The following is a 10,266-nucleotide window of genomic DNA, read 5'->3' as shown; positions in this document are numbered from 1 at the left end:
AGACTCAAGCAAAGGATCTCTTCGAGATGGCTCATCTTGAACTTGCACTTCATTTCTCCATGGCAAGCTTCAAGCTTATGAACTCTTCGAGTTGGCTCATCTTGAACTTGCACTTCATTTCTTCATTCTTCATCATGTTGATGTCTTGAAGTAACTTGAGGGCTCACTTCATCTTCATCTTCAAGACATACTTGACACTTGATATCCTTCATCAAATTCTTCTTATTGCAACCTTGAAGCCAACATATGGTTCAAGAATTCCCTATGGACAACTCCTACAAATATAACTCAAATGCAAACATTAGTCCATAGGGATTGTCATTAATTACCAAAACCACACATGGGGGCTCCATGCACTTTCAATCTCCCCCATTTTGGTAATTGATGACAATCTCTTTGAGAGGGTTTATATAAGAAATTGAAGTAGCAAGCAAGTTGAATATATAGAGCAAACTCCCCCATAATATATGCATGTGTGAATGATCTTGACTTTCATTGCATATATTGGCATTCAAAGCCTAGTGGAGTTTCCTCTAACTATTCAACTATGCAAAGCAACAGGATGCAATGCAATAAAGGCACATGCTTAAGCACAAAGCAAAGACATAACCAAATTCCCTTAAACCCTCCAAACTTCTCCCCCATTGGCACCAATTGCCGAAATGGGTGAAAATTTTAGAAGGTCAATATAGTGAGAGTTCCTCCATAGCGTGTGCATTTCTCATAATTTGAGTGGAATCAAATGCACGTATCCAATGACGAATATTCGGAAGGAATCACACTATAGATAGGATCAAAGATTGCAAAAAGATAACAAAGTCTAGAAGCTTCAACAAATGAAGCAAGCAACCAAATGAACCACAAGGAAGATACCAAAAGAAAGATAGATATTATGATAAGATCAAGAAGATTGCTCTAAATAATATGAGGAAGCTCCCCAAGGTTTGTGCACAAAACTAGACAATTTGCATTGGAGTATAAAGTGCACAAACATGGAATCATCACTCCCATAATATTATTCAAAAACAAAAGATACCAAGTGAAACAAACTCTAATGATCACCACAAGATAGTGTTCTAAATCAAATGAGGAAGCTCCCCAAGGTACATGCATAAAATAAAATGTTGCATTTGAATATAATATGCATAACATGGAATCCTCACTCCCTCATTTAAAACACAAACATTTGTAATAGATCATAGATAGAAAAGTAAGCTAAACACTTGCAACAAACAAATAGTTGAGCAACAAGTAAGAGGCACCATAATAAAAAGGCTCAACCAAGAGGATATGTGAAAGGCATGATAAAGCATATTATAAGACTATTACAAGGATGAGAAAAAAGCATCATCATAGTCTTCAAAGAATTATATTGCTTGGCATGACCAATCAACATGCAATAAATAAATAAGATATCAAAAGGAGATGTATCATCTCTTATGTGTATAAGTTTCTCTAAGTGGGCAATATCACAAAGATATTTATCCACAAAGAAACATGCACACACAAAATAGATACGCAAGAAAATAGTATGATATCCAAGACGAAGTCATGCAATATACCAATAAGAATTTTTGCTTAATAGCATGGCCAAGGGCTCAATTTTATCTTATTGTACATTCATGAACTTCAACCACAAACAACTAAAATACATCACAAATATCAACAAGGGATAGAAGATAGTTGGGATGCATTTGAGAAAGGCAACAAGTATCACAAACGAGGAAACCAAAAGAAGTAGCTAAATTTGCACTTTCATCTATATTGCACATGTGAGAGCCTTGAGGAATTGATATGCAATAAAATTGCTAGATAGTCATAGTTGGGATGGATGAATCATGAGCATGATTTAAAATACTTCCCAACAAATGCACTCATCTCAAATTACTCACATTCACAATAAAGAGGTTTCATTAAGACTTTTGCAAGAAGCACAACATTTGCAAATCAAGAGATTCATGCCAAGATGCAACCATAAGGTTGGATACAAGAAAAGTATGCATGAGAAGATACTTGTTACCAAGATAGCATTGGTGTGGATGTAGTAGATATGTGTTCGTTGACCATCCTAGCTTGCCTCAAGTTACCATTGAGTCACCACTTCTTTCCAAGAGTGAGACAAGCATTCAATGCATATCCATTGTACCTAACACAAAGGTAAGTACAAAATGGTCCCCAAACTAATTGGGTCCGAAGTAGTTAGACACACTACAACATATAGGACAAACTCCACAATTCTATGTGCATATAGATATGAAATTGAATTTCATGCACATCTTCCAAATTAGGATTTGATGGAGTTTACCCTATATATTGGATCAATGAAAGTGACACATGCCATAAGATATACATATATTAAATATGCATGCACAATACTTTCAAGGACCAAAGGAAGATACAATTTGGACAAAACACCAAATAAATCAAGAGACAATGGTTGCCCAAATTATATCAAAGAATCAAATCAAACACAAGATTGACTCCAAAGACTTATCTCATTATAAGAAGCTAATTAAGCCTAAGCACAAAGGAATGAGATAACCAACTCCCAAGAGAGCAAGGTTCCAACAAATAAACCAAACCCTCGACACTTTTTATGATGGTACAAAGTACCAAAAAGAAAATTTATGTCTCCCAAAACCATTTTTTTTATAATGATCAAGAGAAGTTTAAACATTATAACAAATATAGGAGAGCTCCCCCAAGATTAGTGCATTATCTAGGATTTAGAATATGGATACAAAATGCATAAAACTAGGATCATCACGCTACCTATATCTACTAAAAATGCTAAGAAAGTTTGAATAGACAAATTAGATTCATAAGATGCAAGGAAGACACATGGGAGTCAAAGCACAAAAAATTCATGGCAATAAATAAGGCAATTTAAACACAAGAGCCAATGTAGATATGATCAATAAATATCTACCTCATTGATTACCAATTGTCCTAGGACAAGAGGTATTAGGAAATATTTCCCGGTGGTAGTTTGTAAGTATACATAAGATCATATTTACAACGAACAAAGCATATGGTAAAAGATAAGATTTAACCATCATGCAAAGATAGTTTCTTGATAGCTTCATTTAGTCATAGCAACATGCAAGGCAATTAATAGTATTCATACCAACATGCAAAGCAATTAATAGTATTCATACCAACATGCAAAGCAATTAATATTATGACTTGAAGCACATGGTTTTCCAAAAATGTATTGAGGGACACGTTGTGAAAAACCATGCCAAGAAAACTTTCACAAATAAGATCCACAAAGATATTAGCAATGAAGCCATTTAAGCAAATTGGAACTTGTTTGAGCAAACATGCCACATAGGAGAGAGATAAATTACGGTATCAATTCTATGTGACACAACCTCAAATGTTCACATTTTCTAGGCTTGTAATATGCACAAAGCTTATTACTCCCCCATAATGTGATAAGGAAATTATTTTCACAAGAGGCAAATAAGATCCAAGTAGAGATATTAATGGACATTAGAATTTGAATTTCTCATGAAGATGACATACCACATAGCGACTAGATAATCTCGCAATATCAATTCTAAGTGATATTCCTCATGAACACACATTGTTTAGGATCATGAAATTCCCAAAGGAATATCACTCCCCCAAAATGGGATAGTCCATTAATCGCTCATAAAGCCATATAAGATTCAACAAGATGCAAAGTGGCTCCAACACAAACACAAATACATGGTGTGCAACCCAACATGCATAGAATTGATTTCTCAAGAAAAACAAGTAGGAAGCACAACATATACAAACACATGTTAGGAACAAAAACTAACACATGCAAAGGGGCGACTAACTTTCAATATAAATGAGTTGAGCACATGTTACCGCAAGGAGGAACATTGATCATATGATAGAAGCAAGATAACCAAGACTTGGCTTGAGATAATATAAATGATGAAGATCCCTTAATTCTTCATGATGTAGCCAAGTCTCCAATGCACTCCAACAAGCACCTATTGATCAAGTTTTGGATTGTTGGTCCCCAACTAAGTTGGGTCCTAAGAGGTTAGTCACAATAGGCTTGGCAACCCAAATGGTTCTTTTCTTGACACCACTTTGAGCACCAACATATTTGGCAAACACATTGCAACCCTCATCCTTACGAAGAGAATAAACATCATCAATGGTGATAGAGTTGGATGAGGTACCAATAGTGCAAAAGGAGGAGATGTGGCCCTTCTCACGGCATATGTAGCAAGTTCTTTTCTTCTCCTTCTTCTCACTAGATTTCTCCACAATGGGAGCATTGGCTTGATTCTTCTTGGGAAGTGGCATTTCTTCAACTTGAGGTTGAATATGAGTTTGAGCTTGAGGCCGCTTCCCTTTTTTCTTCTTCTTCAAAGGGCAAGATCTAACATGATGCCCTTCAATTTTGCACTTGAAGCAAACAATCTTGGCCGGGTCTTTGACTTGTACTTGGCCCTTCTTCTTATTGTTGTTCTTGGACTTGTTCTTGTTGTTGGAGTTGAATCCAAGTCCACTCTTGTCATTGGGGGATTGTTGCACACTCAACATCTTGTCAAGTTTGCATTTCCCTTCATGACTCTATACCAAGTCGTTCTTCAAAGAAGAGACTTGGGCCTTGAGCTCTTTTATTTCCTCTACATGGTTAGTAACAACACAAGTACTAGAGGAAGTAGAACCTTCATTGTTAGAGCAACAAGGCAAGGAAGATAATTCATCACAAGATTTAGCAATATTATGAGTGGATGAATTACTAGAACTAGCACATGGCAATATAACATTTTGAGTAGTAGTGCTAGTACCCACATGACGCTCATAAGGTGTTGCCTTAGATATTATAGCCTCATGAGCTAACTTTAGCCTATCATGAGAGGCTAGAAGATCCTCATAGGAGCTAGAAAGCTTTCCATGATTTTCTTCTAATTTCCCATAATTGCTAGTTAGCAATTTAAGTTGAGCCCTTAGCTCAACATTCTCCTTCAAGATAGATGCTTCACAAGAAGTAGAGTTAGTAGCACAAGCATCATTATTAATAGAAATGGGAGAAGGCAAGTTGTCATGCTCTTTTAGATAAGAAGCTTCAAGTTGCTCATGCGACTCGGTGAGTTTGGTGAGCGCACTCTCAATAACCCTTGAGCCCTTTTTGAGTTGCTCAAAATCCTCAAGGAGTTTAGCATTAACAAACACAAGCTTATCATTTTTTAGCTTTAGTTCATTTGCCACCTCAAGAGCTTTATCATGGGTTTCCTTTTCTCTAGACAATTCTAGAGCAAAGGTTTCCTCAAGAGCTTCCTTGGTGGTTTGTTCTTCTTCAAGTTCATCCTTTAGAGATGCCACATCATTGGCGTACTCACGTTCAAGAGCACCCATTTTATCAATGGTGTTCTCATGCATCCAAATAAGTTTTTGGCTCTCAATAGCGGTAGTCAAGATTTCAAAGAAGTGAGTGCTAGCAATTTTATCTTTGCAAAGAACCTTGAATACACTCTTATCCTTATCGCGTAGAGAGACAACCCAATCCTCTTCTTCATATTCATCCTCATCCTTATCACCACGAGACATATTAGGTTCCATGGTAGGAGGTACTGTGGAACCCTTGGCCATAAGGCATACATGAGGACCGTGAGATAAAGATGAGGAGATACTTGAGGCTCTTTTCAAGATCTTGTCTTGACCAATAGAATATTTGGTTTCCTCTACATTGTTAGACACACAACAACTAGAGGAAATAGAAGCATTTTTATCATGGCCACAAGATAATGCAAGCATATCATCATTAGATTTATTCAAGCAACTTACACATGATATGCAAGGACTATCAACACAAGCATGTAAATCATTTCTAGTGCTAGATGTGTTTGAGTCCGTAGATGAAGCATTGCAATGAGATAGAGATGAAGAATCATCAATAGTAAGCTCAATATCAACATTGCAATTTTCATCACCACTCACCATATCATTACCTTGTGTCTTGACACACTTTGGTGAAGTGGATGAAGATGAGAACTCATCACGGCCGGAAGTGGAAGCAATACAATCATCCTCAATAATATTGGACACATCATATTTATCTTGAAGCTTTGTCCATAATTCATGAGAGCTCCCAAAAGGCATGATTGAAGAAGTAACTACATTGCTCACAACAATGGAAAACACATGAGAAGCAAGAGCATCGAGGCAAGAGTTTTTCTCCTCCTCAAGAGATAAATTTTGAGGATCCTTAGGAGAAGAAAAACCCATGCCAAGAAATCGCTCCATGTCCGGGGACATACCCCGTAAGATTTTAAGCACATAAATTTTCCATAGATCATAATTTGTGCCATCAAATATAAACAAGTTATTGTGCGCTAATCCCCTAACCGACATCTTTACTCTCAAGGCGGTGAAGCCTAAGAATGAGAGACCTTGCTCTGATACTAATTGAAAGGACACGGATGTCGCCTAGAGGGGGGGGGTGAATAGGCGGTTTAAAACTTTTACGAGATGGGCTTAACAAATGCGGAATAAAACTAGTGTTTACTTTGTCAAGCCCAAAGCCTATATACTATGGTTCACCTATGTGCACCAACAACTTATGCTAAGCAATACAAGCAACTTATGTGATAGCAAGATATATATAACTTCAAGCACGATGGCTATCACAAGGTAAAGTGCATAAGTAAAGAGCTCGGGTATAGAGATAACCGAGGCATGCAGGAGACGAAGATTTATCCCGAAGTTCACACTCTTGCGAGTGCTAATCTCCGTTGGAGAGGTGCGGTGGCTTAGTGCTCCCGAACGCCACAAGAGGCTCACCTTGAGGTGTGGTTGCTCGATGCACACCAACGCCACAAAGGCCTCACCCCAAGATGCGGTACTCACACCACACACCGAACGCCACGAAGGCGCCTCACCTAAATCTCCGGTGACCCTCGCCACAAAGGCCTAGGTCACGGTTCCACTAAGGGATTTCCTTCGAGGCGGAAACCGGGCCTTACACAAAGATTGGGGCACACATCCACAACTTAATTGGAGGCTCCCAACAAACCGCCACAAAGGCCTAGAATCCGTATAGGGTTCCAAGAACCCAAGAGTAACAACCTTCTTGCTTTCACCACCACGAATCACCGTGGAGAACTCAAACCGATGCACCAAATGCAATGGCAAGAACAGCACAAAGAGGCTCAAGTCCTCCTCTCTCAAATTCCAACAAAGCTACAAAACTATTGGGTGAATAAGAGAGGAAGAACAAAGGAATTCACAAAGAACACCAAGATCAAGATCTAGAGAGTTCCACTCACAAAGAGATGGATTTGATTGGTAGAAATGTAGATCTAGATCTCCTCTCTCTTTTCCCTCAAGAATATGCAAGAATCATGGGAGGAATCAAGAACTAGGGCAAGCTTTGAAGTACAACAATGGAGGGGAGAGAGAGAAAGTGAACCAACCAGCCCAAGGAGGAAGAAGGGGGTCTTATATACCCCCTCCCAACGAAATATGACCGTTTGGGACCTCCCAGGCTGGAAAATCCGCCCCTGTGCCGGATTATCCGCCCCCCGAAATCGCCCCTGGCTCGGGCTGGATATTTGGCCAGATATTTGCCCAGAATTGGCCATTCGGGCCGGATTATCCGCCCCCCCCCCCCCCCCCCGAAAACTGCAGAAACACCAAAACTAAAACGGGCATAACTTTAGCATCCGGACTCCGATTTTGATGATCTTGGGCTTGTTTTGAAGTCATCAAGACACGTCAAGAGACGTTTGAAGTCTGTCAGGAAATTGCGAAACTCCAGAGTAATAACTGTTACAAATATTCAAACAGACAAAAACCTGGCAGATCCCTTTACAAAGGGACTATCATGTAATGTGATAGAAAGTGCATCGAGGGAGATGGGTTTGAGACCCGTTGATGTTACACCATAGTGGTAACCCAACCTTTGTGATCGGAGATCCCGTGAATTAGGACCTGGGAAGAACAAACTAGTGGTTTAATTGAGGAGAGTATTATGTAACCCTCTCTATGTGAAGATGCACAACTCTCAATTGCTGTAAGGCAGGTTGGCAACAAGCCTTAATGTGTTTATGTTGGCTATATTAGCAAAGATGCTGTCCTACAGAGCATTCTTGAAATAACACACCTATATGAGTCCGATTGTTAAACGTCGCAATCTATGAGATTTTGGGTGATCTCTAGTAAACTCATGAAGAGACCACGAAGTATGACGCATATGCTTCACCCGCGGGGTAGGCTACTGGCAGCCATGTACTGGTCATGACTTTGAGTGAAACCCTGTTCACGCAAAACTTGCAATTCAAGGCTTAGTCAATTGTTCAAGTGTGAATGGATGTAGCTTAAGGTTCTAGGCGGAAGTTCAACTTAACAGTCTCCGCTGAAACACTGGTATATAAACAAGCAGCGAGTATTGGTAAATCTCTAAATGGGGATTTGAGATCTGGTGGGGGATTGTTGAAATATTGGGCCTACACTTAGTGGCCCATACTAGATTTCAGATTTTCCTATAAATCTCAAAGCCCACATAGTGGAAGCCTTGTGAGTTTGAGCCCAAGTTGGTGGCAGCTCACTAGGGAGTGGCAAGAGGTGGGAAGTTTAGTCTCACATGGAAAGTTGGGAGGAAGTTAGACCACCTTATAAGGTGGGTTGTTCCACCACTAGTAAGTGAGTGAGAATAGGAGTGCTACACGCGAGCGCTCCTCCTCCTCCTCGCTCGCTCGTCTCGACTCGACTCGACACGACACGTCACGACACGCGCGCCGCGCTCGTGGTGAGTGGATTGAGCCTCGAGCCGAGACTTTCCTTACTTTTTGCAGCTCAGGAAAACGAACAGAGTCTTAGACGGACGCGTCGCAGTTAGTCGGTTCGGGTCGCTCCCGGATCGTGGGCTATCTGTAACCGACTCGAAACGTTCGTGCGACGTGGGCGTGGCCCTCGTTGCCTAGGGTTTCCCGAGCCTATATAATCTCTTTCCCGGCTACCGCAGAAATATACTGAATACACGAGTTAGGGTTTCCACCTCTCTCTGCTTGCGCCGCCATCGTAGCCTACTCCATCCCGCTCGCCGACGTGCATCGGCGAACGGGAGAGCAGGTCTCTGGAACCATTCGTCCTTGCGAGCCTGTACGGGAGAGGGCGAATTAGGTTTTTGGGAAGTGCTCTGCGCGACTGCTCAAGCTCTTCATCACGGGCCGCCTTCCGTCCAAGTCGGGCGGTGCTGCCTACCGTCGTCTTCAACGCTGTCTACTTCGACCCGTCGTCCCCGTCGTCAACAACGTTGTCATCAACAACGTTACTGCCGCGACATCATCTGCTACACCTCCACCGCCACCTACACCAGATCGGTACGTGCGACATATCTCGATCTGTTTAGCGATGGATGCTGTACCGTTTGCGCTGCTGCTACTCATGTTGATTAATGCATCTAGTATGTTTGAGTTTCACATGTTACTAGTTGCTGCCATCATGTTTTATATTCTGGAATTAATCATGGAAATTGTGCCTAATTCTCCAACAATCCAAAAACCTAATTGTAGGCAATTTCCTGAGTTAACAATGGCTGGTTTTTCTGATGCACTGAGGCCGGATAAGTTTACCGGTGTGCACTTTAAGAGGTGGCAGTATAAGGCCATGCTCTGGCTTACTCATCTGAAAGTGTTCGAAGTTACTGATGGTTTACCTGAAGGAACTATATCTGACCAAGATAAGAACAAGTTCAAGGAAAACAATAATCTCTTTGTCGGATGCGTTCTAAGTATTCTTGTTGATCGTCTGTGTGATGTGTACATGCACATAACAGATGGTAAAGAGCTCTGGGATGCACTGAATGCTAAGTTCGGTGCAACCGATGCAGGCAGTGAACTGTACATCATGGAGAGCTTCCATGACATCAGGATGGTTAACAACCGTTCTGTAGTCGAACAAGCTCATGAGATACAGTGCATTGCGAAAGAGCTTGAACTCCTTAAGTGTGCCTTACCTGACAAGTTTGTGGCTGGATGCATCATCGCTAAGTTGCCCCCTTCATGGAGGAACTTTGCCACAACTCTCAAACACAAGAGACAGGAGATATCAGTTGAAAATCTGATAGCATCTCTTGATGTTGAGGAGAAAGCTCGGGCAAAGGATAATACTGAGAAAGGATAGGGTCAGTCTAGCGCCAACATGGTGCAGAAGAAACCCTACAGCAAGAACAAAGGGAATAACAAGCCCTCCTTCAATAAGCCTATGAAGACTACAACCTTCAAGAAGAAGAAGATGATAAACAAAGCAGAT

Source organism: Lolium perenne, chromosome 4, assembly GCF_019359855.2.
Source record: "Lolium perenne isolate Kyuss_39 chromosome 4, Kyuss_2.0, whole genome shotgun sequence".
Taxonomy (NCBI): domain Eukaryota; kingdom Viridiplantae; phylum Streptophyta; class Magnoliopsida; order Poales; family Poaceae; genus Lolium; species Lolium perenne.
Note: the sequence above shows the minus strand (reverse complement) of the source record.